Here is a 21,674-nt window from a genome sequence, read left to right as displayed (position 1 = left end):
TATAATGAGAAAGGATCACTTAATACTAATGGTACAGCCGTGTTCAGGCATTTTCAGTACTTGCTACAAGCTAATAAAAGTTAAAGAAAAGTAAGTGATGAGTTCTGATAAAAGTGAAAATAATTTGTTATTTTTGTTCAATTGATGTGTTCATTTTATTTCCAGATTATAGACATAAATAAAGTAATAGTTTCCTGACATACATTTATTAGGGAATATAAATTTTGTAGATTGATCGATAAATGCACTTTTCTTGACCTATTTTTCACTTCTGTGATCATCCAAAAAGAAGAATTTTAAAATTCAATAATAATTTGTTTCTACTTCTATCCCACATAATCACTCATACAATTCTTTATGTTTTAAAACTGAATCATATAATACTAAGATGAATACAAGCATTTCATTTACAGTTTGATATACAATGTATGTCAATAAGAGACGCATTCAGGACACGGTTATTCATTCCAATCTCAGAATGTGGGTCTAATCTTTTAAATCTTATCATAACGATGAAAATTCCCACTCCCTGATAAAACATCTTTATAACAACTTTCCTAAAAGGCGCATCAGATTCCTGCAAATCTCTATAAGCTTTGAGTGAGAAGGCGGCAAGTCCTCGATGTAAATCACTTGAGAGAAAGTAATTAAGTGCGAATCTAGTCGCAATGATTTTCTACAGAGATCTTTTTGATACTCGATTTCCTTTCAAATTTGAGAGAATTAACGAGATAAGCGTAGTATTCCTCGGGATGATGACGCAAATGAACCTAGTTATTGCACCCTTTTACGGGTGTCTGCTCTTGCAGTAATGGAAAAGAAAATATCAACGTCCTTAACATAATCACTAGCAATCTAGTTGAGATGAGTATTTATAAAATATGCACTTTTCACACATTTCTCTGTGGAATTAAACTGAATTATCTGTGAACATGAAAATATCAAAATCTGTGAACATAGATCAAGTAGTTTTTAATTTAGATAAATGCAGGGAGGATATTTTAAATGTTCTACAACTAATTAATTATTAACTTCCTTTAGGCAGTAAGTTTCCTTGCTGATTTTGCAACATCTTTCTAGTAGCCATTATATGTCTTAAACATGAAAATATTCCTCAACTGAAAACAAATTTCTTGAACATTCTATATAACGGTATCCTTTTTTTTTGGACCACCATACATATCAAATTCTGAAGGTGAATAGGCATTGTCAAATTTTACTGTCAATTTTATTTTTAAAATACAACAAAAGTTGAAACTTGTATTGTTAGAAAAATTTCGAAAGAAAGTAACCTCAACCCACTCTCATGAGTGAACGGGGAAACAAGTTTCTTGAGCGAGAAATCTGTCCTGCTTTATCGCCTGGAAGGGGGAAAATGATCCCGAAATTGAAGCGCTCAAAGAGGAAAAAACAAGGAAGCAGCTGTCAGCGGAGTTTACTGCATGACAGTGTCTCACGTTGCATCATGGGATACCAAATGTGTGACTACCCCTGGACCCTTATGAACCTGAAAGGGTGACGCTGCTCTGAGACGGAGGGAATTTTTTACTCCACAATGCTGCTATTTACAGCAAGGTTTCTTTGAAATCTGAAATCTCCCTTGCATGCAGCCCCCTTGTAGAACATATCCCTTGCATATGAACCAGTTAATGAGAAACTTTGCTCACTTAAGGAAACTAGCCAATCTCTCACCAACGCACCTGTCCCGTCCCTATTAATGTCAGAGGAAATGAGGAACTTCTTGAAAAATATTGAAATATTTAAGTTATAAAATCATGGATGGAAGTATGAATGCTCCTACTCTTTACAGATTTCAAAGAAATCTTTGTACCTTTTCCTTCCACATCTTCACATGACAAAATCCAAAACAAAACTAAAATAATTCTCACTTTTGGAAAATGTCCAAGATATTTTATGGATATGTTGAGCTGTAGGAGCCCATGAATCTTTCAGTTTCGCCTTTCATAAAGGTTTGAGGAAATGAGGAATTTCTTGACTCCCATGAACCTGGATGAGTGGCGCTGCTCTGAGACGGAGATAATTTTCTGCTCCAAAATGCTGCTATTTGAGGCAAGGCTTCTTCGAAATCTAAAATCTCCCTTGCAGCATCCTTGTAAAACAACACATATCCCTTGAATATGAACCGGTTAATGGGAAACCTATAGCTTGCTCACTTTTGGAAACAAGCCCATCTTTCACCGACCCACCTGTCCCTTTCCCATTAAAGGCATTGTTTAATAATGTTTCCAGTTTAACAAATCTGGGATGCATGGCCCTACGTGTTATCAGTGCCTGTGTTAATATGGTGTAATATTGAAACCCAAAATTTCGCGTCAAAATGATCATGAAGTGCTTCAAAAAAGTAACAATCTTTGAGTGAAGGGTTTTACCATATATTCATTTTTCCCAATAGTGTTATCAAAGCTGTTCAAAACAGTTGGGAAAACGGTTTCTGAAATTTCGAATTCCAATCACAAATATCTTGATAATCAAACATGCGATTGGCTTGGAAAACTTATGGGATTTATTTCTGACCTAAAGGTTTATAATTATGATTGCAGCATGAGCTAAATCCAGGATTTTGTTTAGAATCAGAGGCAAATTAACCTTCAAGGTTTGAGGAAATGAGGAATTTCTTGAAAAATATTGAAATATTTAAGTTATAAAATCATGGATGGAAGTATTATGCTCCTACTTTTTACAAATTTCAAAGAAATCTTTGTGCCTTTTCCTTCCACATCTTCACATGATCGAATCCAAAACGACCTAAAATAATTCTCACCTTTGGAAAATGTCCAAAATATTTTAGGGATGTACATGTTCATTGAGCTGCCGGTACATCTTGCTTTAATTTTTCATGAAATAAAGGATTGTTCTCAAAATAATGAAATACTGTATGCAACAGAAATAAGGAAATATCAAAAAAATGTTAGAGAAATTATAATAATTACATGTATGCATCAGTGCTATAATGTAAAACATTTAAAGGTGAAATACAAGATAAGCCCTGGTGTTTAGTCTACATGAACCACAAATTATTTATCTCTATCTCTCTATCGTAAACCATTTATCTTTTTTACAGTTTCAATTAAACTTGTACAACTAAGTGCTTCGATTTGACTCAAGGCACTAAAGGACGTTCCTCCAACTCAGTTTTTTTTTTATACAGTATATCATACCATGGTGCCCCCAATAAAGTTCATTCGTTAAAATAACATACGACAGTGACAATGGATTACTCATCTTGTTACATATCTATAATGGGATCCTAATTTCCATCTTGGCAACCCTATTGTATGACACATCAACAGATAACAACAGGTGTGATTTTTTTTATTAGATTTGACCTACAGCACCAGATGATTTTTTGAAGTCTGAAGAACTAGATAATTGACACCTATACAACAAGGCAGTCTTCAATTTAAACCTTTCAGGGGCCTTTTCAGAAACAATTTTTTGAACCTTAACCCTCATGAGGCAAGTTTTATGATGTCAAACTTTGCAAATTCTTCAAATTAGCTTTAATGTTTGAGAAGAAACTCAAGAAAGTTTTTCTTCACCCCCCCCCCCCCAATTAAAAGAAAAAAGGGTACACTTTTATATGACATTTTCAGCAGGTAAAAGACTAAAACCACATACCGGTATAGCTAATGTAAACTGTGTGGAGAAGAAAATGAATCAGGCCAGCACAATTTGGTACCTCAACAACAATTAATGTCAAAGACATTACTACAGCTACACAGGCAGCTCGGCAACAAGCTTTCCTACTTAAATAATTAAAAGAATCCTAAGATATCACACCCAACATTCCTTTGTGGTTTTTGGTGTTACCTGGTAAATGAGTGTGACACCTAGTACTCCTTAAAACCACTCCTTAAAACCACAGCTTCATGTAGATGGCGGTTTCTTAAGGAAATGTCTCTTCAGGTTGTTGCTAAGGAAATTGTTTGCGGTAACGTTGCCAACGAACAAAGAGTGTTGAACTAAGATATATTGCATAACTTTCTGATGCAGACCAGCGATTTCACACTTGTTTCACAGGTGTCATTGATATCACATTTGCTGCCACAAAGTCATCATGTCAATCATTTGTTTTTACTTCATATAGAATCAGGGAGACGGGAGAGAACATTCACACTTTAATCATTTTCATGTGCAATGAACTTCCGAATATGTCCACATACTTCATAATCTCCAGACTGTACTAATTTCCTCCCACTACAAATCAAGACAAATCTCATAAATACAAAAATATTGAATCTTTGACAGTCAATTCTTATTCAAAGTTTCAAACAATAATAAATGCATCAAACTGAATACATAATAAATCTGTAATTCCAGAATACTTGTAAAATATTAAAAAGAAATACAGTTTGTCCTTGAAAAATTGACATTTTAGATGGAAAGGCAATTTTCACACACAGCCTAGTTATTTACATCATACACTGGCTTTAGTGAAATGAATCAGACTATACCAGGTTTACTTCTACTACTGGCTTTTTATTGTAATTTCCTTCTCAAATTCTCATGTATTTGTTGGCAGGCAATATTATATTTACACGCCTTCTCCGACATACATTTCCAATGGTTTTTTGCCATTTATTGGCTGAGCTAAAAACCGCATTCCTCAAATTATCTTCTGTGGCCAAATTAGATTATCATTGTGGCTATTAAAACATTGAAGTAACAAGGAATTAGAATAGCTTTTAGATCAAATCAAATTGGCAATGCATCGGACATAAACCAAGGTAATAAAGACATCACTTAACGACTTTAAAAATTTGTTTTGTTTACTTGGCCAAAAGACAATACAATGTAATTGCTTTTTATATCAGACTGTATGATTTTATAAATTTTCTTTTTTGTTCATTTCTCTCTCTCTCTCTCTTTCTCCCCACCCTTCCCCTTCCCCTCCCCTCCCTCTCTCCTCTCTAAATATTCCCTCCTCCTTGCTCTCCTTACTCCTACACATCTCTCTCTCTCTCTCTCTCCCCCTCTCCTATTCCATTAATTCTTTTTGCCTTTTCAAACTTGGTACCTATATACAAAATATTAGTAGATGTTTAAATTGATTTATTAATACATTTTATATCACAACTAAATTCAAATTAGAATTTAACATTGCTTCATTTTAATTAGTCTAGGACAGTCACCCAAACAAAGTTGCACCATAATGCCTACAAAGGTCCCTGTAAAAATAGTCTCACCAATCCTACATTGTAATCATTACAGTTTGAAATTTGGCCAATGGTAACTAATAATGTAAGTATATCATAGTTTGAAGGTAATTATTTTACTTCAAAGCAAACAAGAAAACTTGATGGTTACGCAAGAAAATTAGCATATCTTTCAGCATGTCTTCTGGATTAGGATTTTCAGGGTTCCCCCTAAGAAGGCAAACTTCCTTTTTACAAAGTGTTTAATCTTTATGGAAGGACTACCCTGGGGAAAATGACTATACTTTCCTTCTTTCTTTGTAGGTGAAACAATGGGCAGCAACAGCATTATTAGTAGTAGTGGTAGTAGTAGACTAGGAGTAACTATACATGGTGGTACATGTAAGTAGTAGCATTGCTACAAGGGGTTTGACAGGACATGCCTACCCCACCCCTCCGCCACAAACAGATGGTGAAAAGAGTTTTGTCTTTTCTATTTAAAGAAAAGACAAAACTCTTTTCTTTATAAAATATAGAGAGATAATAAAAAAAAAAAAATAAGAGAGAGAAAAAAATAGATAGGCAAAGAAGAGGATAAAGGGCACATGAAAATAAGATCATACTATTCCCCATACAATCCACACCCGACCTCTTCCCATCAACGGTTAAGACCTGTGCCCCCACCACATATCCTTCGCTTCTGGTAGCAGCAGAAGCAACACTACTACACCACTAATAATGGTAATGGTTACACCTAGCTATTAAAACACGATATGCTTCATGACAGTCGTTTTGTGAATTACGATTCAAAATAAAGCAAGCTTGAACCTGGATAAAGACTCTTCATTCTGGAGGGGGGGGGGGGGGGGACAAATAGGTATCATCAAGAAGACAATTCCTCTCTGAAAGGTGCACATTCTCAAATACTTGAGAGCTGACTATGAGGTTTGAACAAAAGAACACACCCTTCTCTGACAGCTTTTTGCCTCACCCCGTGTAAGTATGAACATAATCTGGTCAGGAAGCTCAGTCAGGTAGCTTTGAAAATTCACTTAGGAAATCATTAAAATCTCTGTGCCAGGCAAAAAAGTGATTAATATAATTTACTTCATAAGATGCGGACGTGACTGGATGTCTACAAAATCTTATAGTGATTTCAGTCCCCCCCCCCCCCCCCCCCAGTTGGATTCTTGTGAAACAAATTTTGATCATGATTTACATTAAAAAAATATGTATATTTACTTGTATAATCTAAGGTAGATATCGAACAAGGCAAAATCTTATAGTGATTTCAGTTCCCCCCCCCCCCAGTTGGATTCTTGTGAAACAAATTTTGATCATGATTTACATTAAAAAATATGTATATTTACTTGTATAATCTAAGGTAGATATCGAACAAGGCATACATGTATGTTACACAATATCCTAATTAAATATATATTTATGTAAAAATGCATGGTTCTGACAATGAAATAATGATAGGTATAAATATGACTGTTCATAGAGTGTTACTGGGAGTTGGTGAAACTTCGAACTGCGTGGATCTCAAATTTTGAGAAAAACAAGCTATTCAATCAGATATCTTGATTTAATTACTTGATGTTGAAACCATAATTTGGACAATATCAAATGTGTATGTATTAGTCAAGCTCTAATTTGACTTTAAAACCATTCAATGTAAATATCATTCACATGAATGGAGATTAAGCACAACAAAACCATGCTTCTGACAAAATGTATCAAATCACAGACATCACTGATTAAAAAGCTTGGCTGGGTACTGTCAATTCCATTGGCATTACTTCAGATGTGATATAAAACATGAACGTAAACAAAATATATGTTAGACGGCTTGAAACTTGAAACGAATCAAATCTGCTAATTTCTTTTGATGTTAACCCTCAGATACAATTACAGCCAAACAATCAGACAATGGTTAGTATTTGGCAGGAGGATCTCGACATTTATTTGCAGATTAGGACAGCATGGCCGCACAGAAACCGCATCAACTGGATATATAGCTCTCTGTGGAATTAATATTGTTGATGTACCATTATTGTGACTGACAGAAAGTCTGATCTGTTTTCAATTAGTGATGACGAAATGAGGCATAAGATCAACAATCTACAGACAAACGTAGCTTAAAGGGATCGTTTAACAATATTAAATCTGAGATGCACGGCCCTACATGTTATCAGTGCCTGTGATATCATGTTATATTCAAGCCCTAAAGAAATTTCGCTTCAAAATGATCAAGAAGTGCCTCAAAAAAGTAAAAACCTTTGAGTGACCGGTTTTACCACGGTACTCGTTTTCCCCAATAGACTGCAAAATTTGATTTCGATTTTCAATCATAAATATCTTGATAATCAGACAGGCGATCAGCTTGTAAAAGTCATGGGGTTTCTGACTGACCAAAAGGTTTATAATTATCATTGCAGCATGAGCTAACTCAATTTTGTTTTTAAAGGATCTAAGACAGAGTTACCGGAACCCTTTAAAGTGAAAAATACACTTTATGATTTTCTTATTCTACTGCAAATGGAGAAAGATTGTACATAATATTATTAGTTAAGATCTGAAATGTGATTCCATCATTTTACAGTTTTAATAACCAAAAGCTCAAATTGTCAAAATGTGAGTCAATACTAACTTTTTTTTCATGAATGCACTTGGATGGTGAATTTCAAGTTTTCTGGAAAATTTCACTTCCACTGAGAAATATTACATCGTACCTTTGGTTTCATTTTGTAAAATCTGTTAGTCATATGGATTGAACAGAAAAGATAAAAACACATTCATGCTCTTGTGAAACTAAAACATGGTTTGAATTACCTCTAAAAGCATTTTTGTTTACGCTGAGAACCACTTTCATGACACTCACAATCCCAACTGTCCAAATCAAATGCATATTTTAACTCCACATGGATTTAATAGCCCCAAACATTAATGCATGCATTCTGCGTTTGGCAAAAAGTATGGAAAAAGGTGTAAATTAATCAAATTTCCTGACTCTCCCGAAACCGGGTTCGCCTCCCCTGTCATGAACCCCAGCGACAATCTGACGAAGACAATAAATGGGGGCCATCAGGGATTATGAACAGTGGAAAATTGCCAAGAATATTATTCAATTTTTGTGCAAAATATGAAGGGGGTTCGTGGTGTGTATACAACAAAGGTTTGGGAGTTGATCATAAATGGATGCATCATGCATTAGTATGATATTGACTCAGAGACAACAAAAGGGTTGTTTTCAACTTGAACTAGTTTTGAAAGTTTAAAGAGATATGACAATTGCATTAGAAGTGTCTGGTAGTGACTCAGATATTATGAAAGGGTTGTTTTTTTTTAACTTGCACTAGTTTTTGAAATTTCATAAATTATTGGACACTTATACATTGGAAGTGTCTGATTTGATTCGACATGTAGAAACTTAATAACTTAAGTTATGATATACTGCAGTTCATTGTAGGTAAATAGATAAAACAATGTATGCTAACGTACTACTGTAGGAAGATAATGTCAGAAAAAAATTGGTCTGTTTGTGATGAGCACTCTGTCCCTTCTAACCCTCAGTTGATGGTAGATGTATAATTTATGAACTAATGATATACAGTGAAACCTGTACATAGAGACCGCTCGATGGAAACATGAAAAGTGTTCTTTATCGACAGGTGGTATTTACAGTATGTACAGGTTTCAATGAGAAACCATGTTCAAGGGAAACAAAAAAAACGGGGTCTCTATCTAGACAGGTAGTCTTTCAATACGGTTGGTTGCTAAAGCAGGTTTCTGTTTCTCTTGGCCTGTCTTTATTTTTCCCTTATCATTATATCAAGCCATGTCACCTTTAATTCAAACCCATACTGTAGATATTTGAGGTGTGGTCAAGAGTTACCAAATTGAGACCTATTAAGATTATCCCCTTTGATCCCTGCCCTTTCCTGAAGGGGTACAAGTATTGACCTCCACTGTCCATCACAAAGGTTTACTCCATCATGTAATTTCCTGCAATTACTTGATCAGGTGGATTGTGCCACACGGGACCATCGTAATTTTAAACTTTAAATAGCGAAATAGCAAAGTTCTAAACAATGATCCACTAATAAAGCCTATCTGCATTAGTTTTGCCAGGAGGGATTAGACCTCCCTGCATGGTCACCGACAGGTGGTTATCTCATCAAATCAGCTTTCAATTGACATAAGAAAAAGGGGATCATGGGGACCAATGATCACCGATTAGGCATTGTTTGTAATATAGAGGGCGCAATTAAGTAGCTTTAAGTAGTGGAGTGGGGCTTTTTGGAAAATTTGTATCATTACGTATTAGTCAAAACATATTCTTTCACATGATTGGTATTAAGAGCTTCAGTTTCAGTTTTTGAGAGGGGGGCGTTTCCCAAACTGGTCGTTAACTTTAAAATTAATTGCATCCCCAAAGCACTCAAGTTGAGCGAGGGTCCCCCACTGCTGGTGTTTATCATGCTAACCAAAAGATCACTTGTGGTTTATGACTTTGAGTAAAGTTTTGTAACCAAGGGTGCGTCTGCATGGTCCCTATTTCACGATAACTTTGAAGTTTTAAACCATGACCTAAACTTTAAGTTAACCGAATGTCGTCTGAACGTTACTAATGAATGAAGGTGAAGCTGGTGGCTGACTCCGCCTTGAGAGTACTCATGCATCACCCTGAAAACTTGCTTTGTCACTGTCAACTTCATATCGTCGCTGTTTTCACGAAGTGACGGTAGTGAAAAAAAATTGCATTCACTTTGCGTTACGATTTTCCTCACTACCGTCACTTCGTGAAAACAAGGACGATATTCTGTCTGTTTGGAGCCAAAAGGGCACTAACCTTTAGTTTGAGAGAGAGTTAACACCCTTCTGGCTCCAAACAGATGATTCAGTATCAAACTTGAATGGAAACAACAGTATTCTGGAGTGCTTTAGACAGCAATATAACAAAGAAAACATAAAAAATGGAATATTTTCACCTTAAAAGATTGTGTGGACAATTACAAACAATTTTACACCCTGATTGCTAAAAGTGTTTTTAAAATGTGGGAAGCAGAGAAATGTATCAAAAATGACAGATTTCTCTTTTAATGTTCTGATTTTGCTAGAAACTCTCACATAAATATGATGAGTTTAAATAGAGTGACAAACTTTAGACTTTCTTTTGATAATCAAAGTTTATTTAAATTGGAGGAATCAAGCTCTTTCAAATTCTTTTCAGATGTGTTTACATACATACAACAAATGTAGGAAACTGATTTTCTTTCTGATCATAGATGTCAATGTTTCTTCAGCTGTTAAACAAACTTCTTTAACCAATTATGGAAAATAATCATCTGTAATAATTGATGAAAATTAAACAAAATGAAAGAAAGATAAGATGAAAATGCCTGAATGTCAGTGACCGACAGATGTTTGATTTGATTTTTCATTAAAAAAAATCATAATCTATCCAGTCCCCAAAATGCATAAAAAGGAGCAGGGTCTATGCACTATAATTGCATGAAAAAAAAACCAGCTGTTCAACTTGGGATTAAACATAAAATGACCAATACTAACCTGACCATTGTCAGCAATTATTCAATTTCTACCGTCAATCGATCACTCACAAGTGAAGAGAATTAAAAGTGTATGTGATTTAGTTTACATAATCTCTTTGATTGAAAGTCACCCCCACCCCCATCCCCTATAATACCATTATGAATTCCTACATTTTCTATGTACACTGTACAGTTTGTACAGCTGATATTTATAAATCAAATATTCCATTTTATTTGATATACATGTATTTCCTCCAAGTTTCGAACATTTAACCATGATTTTCCAATCCTCCCCCATATCTGTATTACATGATACTTTTGATTTATTTGTTTGTAAATATGTTGAATAAGTTTTGATTCTGATGCATTAATGTTGAGAAGTGGGTTCGGGGGGGGGGGGGGGGGGTCTAAACATACATTTCCGGATAGCAGGTTTAGTTGTCATGGATACCCTAGGTCTAGATCCCGCTATTAAGATCTTTTCATTTCCTGTCAGAGAGGGGGAGAATTGATTTCACTGAAAATTATCGGATTTCACTTGGAAATTACAACACTATTGCTTGACGTGACAATCACGTGGATTGTACAAATTTTATGGATAACAATATTCTGGAGAATTATGGTAAGGCCGTCAGAACAGAAGATACATGAATATGTTTATTCCTTGTTTTCATATATTTTCTGTTTTCAATGTGAGGTGGGGAAAGGTAGTATAAACTAATCCTTCTTTTGAAACAAATGTGTAAAATACATGAACATACAAGGGGTGCACACAATTTTTGTAATATCACCTTTACTTTCCAAACACAAAGGGAAACACAAAATAAGTACAGGTTACATGTTTTAAAGAACAATGTACAGGACAACATAAACTATACAATGAAAGACATACAACACTAAAACATAAAATATACATAAATGAATTATTGAACGAATTGGAACATAAATAAGGGTTATTAAGGGGGAAGGCTTTATAGGGTAATGTTAATCCTAATCCTAATTATAAAAATAATCTTAAAAATAAACAAAATCTAACCCCAAAGTTGTCCATCAGAGTACACTGTAGGCCAAGTGGGGTGAAAATTAACATTGATTCCTTTTTGTAAACTGGGCCACATGTCGCATATAAGTTTCTTTTGAAGATGATTTTGTTTTCGTGAAATTATGAACCTAGATTCCGAAGACAGGTTAACGAAGAAATGGGGTATATAATACCAGGCAAGAAAAAATGCATTCCAGGTTCGAACAGCGTTAATTGATCCAGGCATCAGGGTCCTAAAATATGCTGTAACATGTCAGGATATAATAGGTAACTCATAAAATCATCTTCCTGAAAAGGGGAATAAAGATTAGAGAGCATTGATCTAATACTTGAGATTACTGCATTGTGATTGCGATTCGACAGCTGTAATCAGAATGCACTGAAAACTGAATATTCAGTACAGGATTTGAATATGAGTTCAGTGTACTTTTAAATAAACACCCAACTCTTCCCATCCTAATTAAATTAAGTCAAGTTCGTTTTGCTGCTGTGAGTCAGAGATGTTAACTCAGTGTTAAATGTTTTAATTAACACTTTACTGGATCTCAACAGGACAGGTTATATGTCTGATGCCATTGCTTATTAGGTGGTCTGTTGAAAACAGATCACCTATTGTTTTCGTCAGAATTTTCTTTCTTTATTTATTATTATTATTATTATTCTTTATTTTTATTTATTTCTTCACACTTTTTTGTTCACAGGATAACTCAAGATCGGTTGAATCAATATCCTTCAATTTTGACACAGTTATAGGTCATTGTCATGAGACGTCACAGTAACATTTTCAAGGTCATCAAATCTTCATGACGTCATCCAGGCGCCATTTTGTGTTTTTTTTGGTACTTTTTACTCATGATCATATCTTCATAATGGAAAGGCATTTCTCATTCATATTCATCATGATTAAGGTCAATATCCGTCCGGTCAATTTCAGGTCAAAAAACGCGCGCGCATGCGTACGTCCGCGTGTCAGCGCGCGCGCAAAAAATAAAAATGCTCCAAATCGTCTCAAATTAATTTTGCATACGTTTCAGGCCATTTCAAGCATTTTGCAAAAAAACGCGCACACGCGGATGGGCGCGCGTTTTCGCGCGTACTGATATTTTGCAACATAGAATCGCTGAATTTTTTCTGTCATCATGTTTGACACATTTTTCCAAGCATTTTGATACCTTGTTCACCTTTTTCTGACCAGTAATAACGGAATGAGCGTCCGTTTAAGATTATGTCCGTGCGTGCGAGCTCTCGTAATACATAGCATACATGGGCAAAAACATGCCTATACAAAATCCATTGTAGCGCTTTAGGATGCAAGTTGAACCCAATTTTTTTTCCATATTTTGATAGAGTATGAATTGGAAATATGATTTCATGTCTCATTTGACCCTCAATTAACTCATGACGTCATCATAATGGCCTCCCAACTCAAAATTTCAATTTGCATATTATGACGTCAGCAGATTTCTGGAAAATAGACTGTATCTCTGTCAATATTGATCAATTTTCTTTCAAATTTTGATATGATCTAGCTGAGACAATTCTCTACAAATGCAGTCACCACGAAATTTCATTTTGACAAAGGCATCATGGCGTATTTTTGCGATTAAAGGAGGCATGTCAATTTTTCACATTTTGCGTGTATTCTCTATGGGACATGACTTTTTCTCAAAACTGGATTCTACATCCTGTCTTTTGCGAGCAATATCTCCGTCGTTTTAGCTTTGTTTACGCTGAACTTTGAGTATGTTGTAGCTGAGACAATAAGCTATCACAATTGTGCCCTTTATTTTTCGATCAGATGCCGGGATCATGCTCATATTTCAATCACAAAGTGGGATTTGTGCATTCCATTTTCCGTTTACGTGTAATCTCTATGGGAAATGTTTTGGTATATCGGTAACGCACTTGACTTCCGACCTCGAGGTCCCTGGTTCGAGTCCGGGCGTCTCCAACAATTTTTTTTTCTTCACTTTTTTTTCTTTTTGACCATTCACTCTACCATCTCCTTTGAATATTAAAACACGTACAATCGCAAATAATGTAATAAACAACCATATTTACTTTATTATTACCCTATTATCACTAGATCCATTACTTTTTGCGTGTAATCCTTATGGGAGATGACTTTTTCTCAAATCTGGATTCTACATTCTTGTCTTTTGCGAGCAATATCGCCGTTATTTCGGCTTGATTTTTGTTGATTTTTGAGTATGTTGTAGCTGAGACTATATACTATCTAAATGTTCTCTCATTTTTTTCAGTCTGATGTCATCGTGGTCTGTTGATGATAATCATCAACATCATCATGATCATCATCATCATCATCATCATCGTCATCCCCATTACTATCAAGATCATCATCATCATGATCATCATTGTTTAAATGTCTATATAACTTCTCCCTTTCTCAATATAGTAAATATTATAATACATCATAAGACTTGAAGACAGACCACCTAATTCGTCCCCATGACGAATTAAATTTCTAGTATTAATCCTTATGTTTTATAATATTGAATCTACAAATATTATGCCCAATCTTTTTACAGTATGTACATTAAAGGCAATATATAAAGTTTTGGAAAATTTTGAAAATTGGGTGGATGTTGTTCCTATACAATTTTGATATATTTAGATGCCCCTGTGGATGTATTATAAGCACTAGAAAATTTAGCCCCTAAAACACTTCTGCTTTCGAGAAAAATTAAATATAAACATTTACCGGTGCTCCTTGTAAATTTTGATAAATTTCAAATAGCGCCTACGGCCGTACAATGGTAGCTGTGACAATGAAAATCTCAGAATATGTAGTTGTGATATATAATTTCCAAACGAGACTAGCTAATCGGTCAATTTTAGTCAAGAAACATTGTTTTATAGCTTAAGTAATATCTTGACCTTGAGAGGGAGCTATACAACATAAAGAGTGTATAATACAATTGCATAACTTTAGACACGATTTCAACTGCGACAACGATCACTGAATATTGTAGGATCGCATATGCTTCTAATATGTTCATTCAAACCAAATTCATGACCCTATACCAAAACTTTTGTATTATCTTTAATACTGATATGTTTACTACTAGTGGTAAAAGTATTATGTTATTGTTACAAATACAAATTTTGTGTTTTTGTTGTTTCAGCACTCTAATCAGTATTCTGTAAAAGAGCTCAATAAAAAGCAAACAATTATTAATTATACTGAAGACTTTGTTGACTCTGTACAAAATGTGTTGCTATTCCACAGTCTTTATCCTGTCCTTCCTACATTCATATTGCAATGTACAGGTACATGTATTAGTAGAGAGAATGGACATAACAATAATCTTCGCCAACTGTTTCACATTAGTATTTCAAAGGCAAAAATTGTAGCACATCAAAACGGCAGGAGAGGAGGGTACTAAATCTGGTTTAAATTATTTTGGTCAAGCATTATTCATAAAAAGTGAATAATATGTCGTTAATTTAAAAGATACATTACTTCTTTATACAAATTAAGCCATCAATGATGTACATTCAAATTTAACAAAAACTTTGCAAGCTATACGTAAAACTTAGGATTCCCTAGAATCCCTACCCAAATTACAAATACCCAATGCATGTCATACTCAGTGTTTGCGCACAGGTGGCAAAGTTTCACCATGCTACGTATAAAACTTGGTTCAGTTTCCGTGGCCAAAATTAGCATTGGGAGATTATTATCATAGAATAGCTACATGTGATGTAGCCCAAAATAGACATTACTTCCTGGAGATATGGCTCATAGTACTGAAAAACATGCAATAATGGATCTTGTTTAATTAAGATTACAAAGCTTACAAGCTAGCAGGTGATGCCACAATCATAATATATGTGTAGGAGGATAAAGTGCTACAAAGCTCAAATAATTTCATTGAATATGAAATTGTGTTAAATTAGAGATAATCCCCTTGGTTAAATCAATATACTTAAGAGTACTTGGTAAATTAAAGGAAATGTATACTTCCCGATTATATGGATTTCCCTATATTAATTATCTAAAGAAATTATTTAACCTCCTTAGTTTCAACCCTCAGAATTCCCCTTCTCAGGCAGGATGCTATTTGCTTTGTAAATTCTATACAAAAAAGTATGAATATGAAATTTCTTTTCTGCATTATCCTTTGAATTAATGACAAAATTAGTTGATATTTGATGCAAGATTCTGATTTGTGGGTCTAACAATCTTTTTAACAAATTGTTTGCGGATTGATAACATTTATTATCCCTTTACCATCGATTGATTGGTAACTTTGGAAATTTTACCTTTACATTTTGGAAATGAAATATTCTATTTCAAGATAGAGGAGGAAAGAGGCAGACTAAGAAAGTACTTTTTTTTAGATGCAATGCAATGCAATGCATGGAACTACAGGTTTTGTTTTTTTCTCCAAAAGAGCCTCTATTTGTTCATGTTCTACCATGTGTAATGTTATATGTACATTGTAAGTTGCAGAAGACTACTGTACAGTTTATAATATAGAGGAGAAGTCAAAAGAATCCATCAACATTTCCATGAAATCATCTGCTATTAAAAGCCAAAAGGGAGATGATGATGGGTAATAATTAATGCCATTTTGGCTCTCAGATAATACTATTTAGGAGCTTCTGTCACTGAAGGTAATGCATTTGAGCACTTGAAAGCACTTGTGGGACAAGAGTACATGAAGTTGTTTTTTTCCCATCACAAAATGGCACAAATCTTGGCAACCTCTGCAGGAAAAACCATAGTTACAATTACGTAAGTCGCATCAAACAGCTGACATAGTGACAGCCCATAAATTGATCATTTTAATCTGCCTTTTAATGAGATGAAAAGGGAAGAGAACTCCTTAGGCACTATCTTGTGTACGTTGTCCATTGCCAATTTAATCAAGGGTGCTCAACAAGAGCTGTTTAACGGCTTGTTCAGACTACAGGAAATCATACGATAAGAATCATCATAATAATCGTGAAAGGGGCAGACATGTGAACAGACTAGACACCATCGTATTATAAAGAAAAAATTGTATATTAAAGAAAGTATTTTTGTAGGAGTTGGTTGACATGACAACTGGCCAATCAGCAGTGCACACTCATGATAAGCCCCTCCCAGTTAATGGTAAATAAGTTTGTAAGATACAACATTCAGACAAGAATCGGACCAATTCCCCATCAAGTTTCCATCAAAACGATGGTCAAACATACATTTGGCTATATATGACGATTCATTATATAACGTTTCTTTATATGATGTTTCAATACATAAGGTTCAGACTAGAAAACAAGCAATAACATGCACTTTATAGCTTCATGATTCTAGTAAAGCTGTGTTCAGGTAGTCTGAAGTCTGAACGCACAGTAATTTTCTCTGGGATAATTGCTCTAATGAGGGATGAATGGGTAGGTGACTGCCAGAAAATGTTGCTTCAGTTCCGCCCAGTCCCTGTCAAATGCCACTCTCTCACTCTCCTTCTACATTCCATGACAGGTTGGGAAGATGCCCAGTTCAGTTTGCGTTGACACTTTGCCTTGGATAAGATTTTTCCAAGCAACAAAAACATAATGGGACATTTTCATTTTCAAGAAAAAGATAAGATTTAAAGAGGGAAGGATATATTTCTTATGATGATAATCTTCTTGCCTGTCATTAAAATATTTTTTAGTCAATTACTTATAAGGAGTAGTATTATCTTTTTATTATCATTTTATTTATCATTATTTTCTCACTGCAACTTCCCAGGAAAGAGAGGCGTAGAAAGGTTAAACATTGAGTACACAATAAGAGCACCATATAATTGTTTATCTGTAAAAGTAACTTTTTTTTCAAACAGTCAAAAATATATCACACAAAGCTAATGCCTTCTACCTTTTCATTTTGCACGATCTTTTTATCTTTCTTGTCATCTGCAATACAAGTATCTTTATAATTGTCACTACACTTCTTATGATGCCAATATTAATCCTGATTGTAATCTCTCTTTAAGCAGTCAGAAATTCTCCCTCATTATCTTCCTTCTTTGAATATGAATTTCCACTTGGGTGTCTGATCTCTTCATATATAAAACCTTGTCTGCCAGTCTGACTAAATTAATGAATCCCTCCCACCCCCCCCCCCCCCCTCGCCCCTCTTTCTTTCACTCTCCCTCACTTTATCTCTCTCTCTCTCAATCTCACACACACATACACACTCTCTCTCACTCTCTCTTTCTCTATCTCTCTTCTTGCCCACACATATCCAAAAACTCACACAAAACACATAATAGTGGAATGTTTTGCAAGAAACCTTATACTTGGGAGTGACAAAACATGATAGTATTTCCTTTCCTCGTAAGTTTTAAGCCATCGGTTATTGAATTCTCTTTTTTCTTCCCTGCTGAAATGTGGGAAGAATTCTTAATCTGTTTGCTGCATCAGTTACACACACTGAGGTTAGATTACTTGCCAAAAAGATCAATTTTCATGTCGTTTAGTCTTCCTCAACAGATGAAGTGTTCTCTTCCATATCAACATATATTTTCTAATGTATCAAACCGTCAATTATTTTGCATGTCGCGTGCATGTATACATGTACCCTGTATATTCATCAAAAGATACTGGTCAAGCAGAATATTAAAAACTCTAACTTTGATTTAAACGTTAAGATGAATTTTGATGCATATTCCTGATATAAGGATGTCTGTTTTCTGACTGAAACTTTCTGATATAAAGAAACAACACATTAGCAGCATTTACCCTGCAAGCAAAAACCAATGGTTTTCTCACATTCCGGTATTTTCATCAATTTTTTAAGAACCTAACCATGAACCCCAAATAAAACAAACCCACCTCTGGAGTGTTTTTTTTTTTAAAATGCTGACAGAGTGTGAATCCTCCCAGTTTTTGGTGCAAGCACACAACTTATCGAAAAAACACAACTGTCAAACGCTGACGTTTTCTAAGTTTTTTGTTCAAGTATTTCAAATGGCAGTACAAAAACCAATGGTTTTTCAAAATGTTTGTTGGGACTGTGTAAATGTAAATGGACCTACCGGTAGTATCAGTCTTTGAGGCTACAGTATACTTCTCACATAGAAAAATAGTACTACAAAAAAAATCAAAATGAATCGCTACCTATCATCTTCATCTACAATAGACATGCACCCTATGAAAAAGTATTTATGAACGAACTTGTTTACATTGTGGGAAAGAATTGTCACCTATCAAAAAGTATTTGAAATTTCCTTCAATACATGACATGAGACTACATATGTATACAGTTAAGTAGGCTATTATACGGTTGCACCATGTGAGGGGGGGGGGGGGATTGGGGAGTCCTGAAAATGACTGTTGGTTATCTTTCTTTGAGCTTATAGTTCTAAAGAGAAATATAGCGCCGGTTGGAGGGGATGGGTAGTAGGAGGGGCTTGACGTTTCGAACAGGTTGACTATCCGTCATCAGGAGTGGGGAATAGCTGGCGTACGTGCGTGGCCGGCTTAAGTGACCGGATTGCGGACTAGGGGTCACCGTGGTATACGTGTCCGTATACATGTAGAGGTTTGTACAGTATATGAGCCAGACGTGTGGGCCACCAAACTTGGCTCAAGGCAGGGAGATGAGGTTACTTTATGGAGGTGAATTTGCTTATAAATAAAGATGCAATTCAGTTGGGGAAAATTGAAAAAGTGTTCCAGAATTTTCAAGATCAAATTACATGCACGTATATCCAAATTATTTGGGCAAAGATGCAAAATGCAGTGCTCCGCTCAGGTTTATCTGATAAATGCTCTGGGCAACAATTGCTTTAAAAGGTTGTATTTTGTTAATGATATAGGGTTAGGAAATGTATTGTAATTGGGTTTAAGTTTAGGGTTAGGGTTAGGGTTTATAAGTGTTGGACCCTGAAGTTGGGAATTCTGTTAGTGTAGCAATTTTAAACTGATCATAAGTTGCCAGGGCAAGTGTTGTAGAATTCAACTAGGACTCGTCCAGCCTGGAGATCGAGTAAGCCTCAACCACTTGATTCCTAGGCCACTGGAGCAGGGCAGGTATGCAGGTACTGTAGGCCTCCATGTACGTACCGGTATGGAGAAGGGCCACTCCTGACCCCCTCCACACTTAATAGGGTTTGGTCTGAATCACTTGCAGATAAACCAGTCACTGGATTTGGCTTGCGCTTTATAGGCGGCTTTCATGTACATCGATCATGATAAAACGCAACTCCTTGTACCAAGGGGCATATACATGTAGTTGATCCATAGTCCAAAGTCGTATCTATGTGACCATGACATGTCAATGTATGGACCTGCATGTCTACTGGTGGTCTAGCAAATGACAGGTGTCTGCAAGCTGACAGGATGTAATCCATGTGAAATTGGGGCTTTAATGTTTGATGACTAATAATTTAACATCAACAGATTAACATTACTTGCAATCAGGATGGGACAACTCAATTTGTAAATTACTAGAGGGAAAGTGGGATAGGAGGGAGACGAAAGTCACAGACAGGAAGAATAGCAGGGGGGAACCAGGGGAAGGGGAAATGATTTAGAAAGGGAAGTGGTTACACAAACCTGTTTGCACATCTTTTCTCATTCGATACAAGTGTGGAAGACAGCTACATGCATACACTGGCTGGCGTACAATTAGCCCCGCTGTAACCCAAAATGACTCATACATGTTTTTCCCTTCCTCTAAATCGAACATAATTCCACAAGGTAACAGAACACTGTATACTATCCAACTAAATGACAATATCTCTTAATAGGATAAAACAGTTCAAACAGTCCCAACTCTTAAGTTAGTTAATATACATGTACATGTAATTGTATTCATTTGATAGGAAAGGGGAACACAGGCACTTGTCATTCTGCAAGGCACTCCAATATTACCCTGGCTCTGCTAGGGTACCGTTTTCGGTGATCACAGCATTCAAGGAATTTCTTCCTACCGGTACCCATTTAACACCTGCATTGAGAGTGGCAAATGGAGATTGATGTCTTGCCAAATGACATTATATAGGACTCAAGCCACAAACCACGTGATCCACAGTCCAACAACTTGCATGTTAACCTGTTGACTACGGAATTCTCTTATTCCCATAGGCTTCAATAATGGAACACTTGGTTCCAGAATGCAATGGGTTTAAAGGAATTCTTCAAAAATGACCTACCCGAGTGATCCCATTCCAGCTGAATCCCTGGATCAGACATGATAACTCATGATCATACAGTGAAACCTGTATATAAAGACCACTCAATGAATACAAGAAAAGTGTGCTTTAAAGGCAGGTGGTCTCTGTGTACAGGTTCCTTTATTACATGATACGTTTAAATGAGAAACCACTTTGCTTACTTACAAGAATTTTCTTAGCAGTCAGGTAAAAATAACCACCACCATAACTTTCAAGGGGAACAACAAAATTGGTCTTTATAGACAGGTTGTCTTCCTTTACAGATGGTTGCTAAAGCAGGTTTGACGTTACACGTTAATAATAATAATAGGCATTTGAATAGCGCTGTCTATCGAGACAATTCTATTCCGAGGCGCACAAGAAAAATAGAAAGAATAAGAGTGTTTAGATGAGTGTCATAGTGCCAAGTACAGGAATTGTTTAAAAAGATGAGATTTCAGCTTGGATTTAAAGGTCTCTTAGAGGAAATTATGATTCTCAAATTCAATGGTAAATTATTTCAAAGAGAAGGGGCTGCAGCTGAAAAGGTTTTGTAGTCAGAACATTTTTGTGAGCTCAAAACAGGATGATATCAATTTGATCTGTTCAGATGTGCTCGTAATTTGGTGTGAGTCATCCCTGTTTGCACCCTGTTAATCAGTGTCTCCTAGCTGATCTGCAAGGGGCTTGTTATCCAGGGAATGAACCTGGATGTGGTTCCACGGAATCTTAATCCACTGGGCAATGAATGGTGAAAGAGGAAAGAGAG

Source organism: Strongylocentrotus purpuratus, unplaced genomic scaffold, assembly GCF_000002235.5.
Source record: "Strongylocentrotus purpuratus isolate Spur 01 unplaced genomic scaffold, Spur_5.0 spur5_scaffold_3, whole genome shotgun sequence".
In the NCBI taxonomy this organism is placed as follows: Eukaryota; Metazoa; Echinodermata; class Echinoidea; order Camarodonta; family Strongylocentrotidae; genus Strongylocentrotus; species Strongylocentrotus purpuratus.
Note: the sequence above shows the minus strand (reverse complement) of the source record.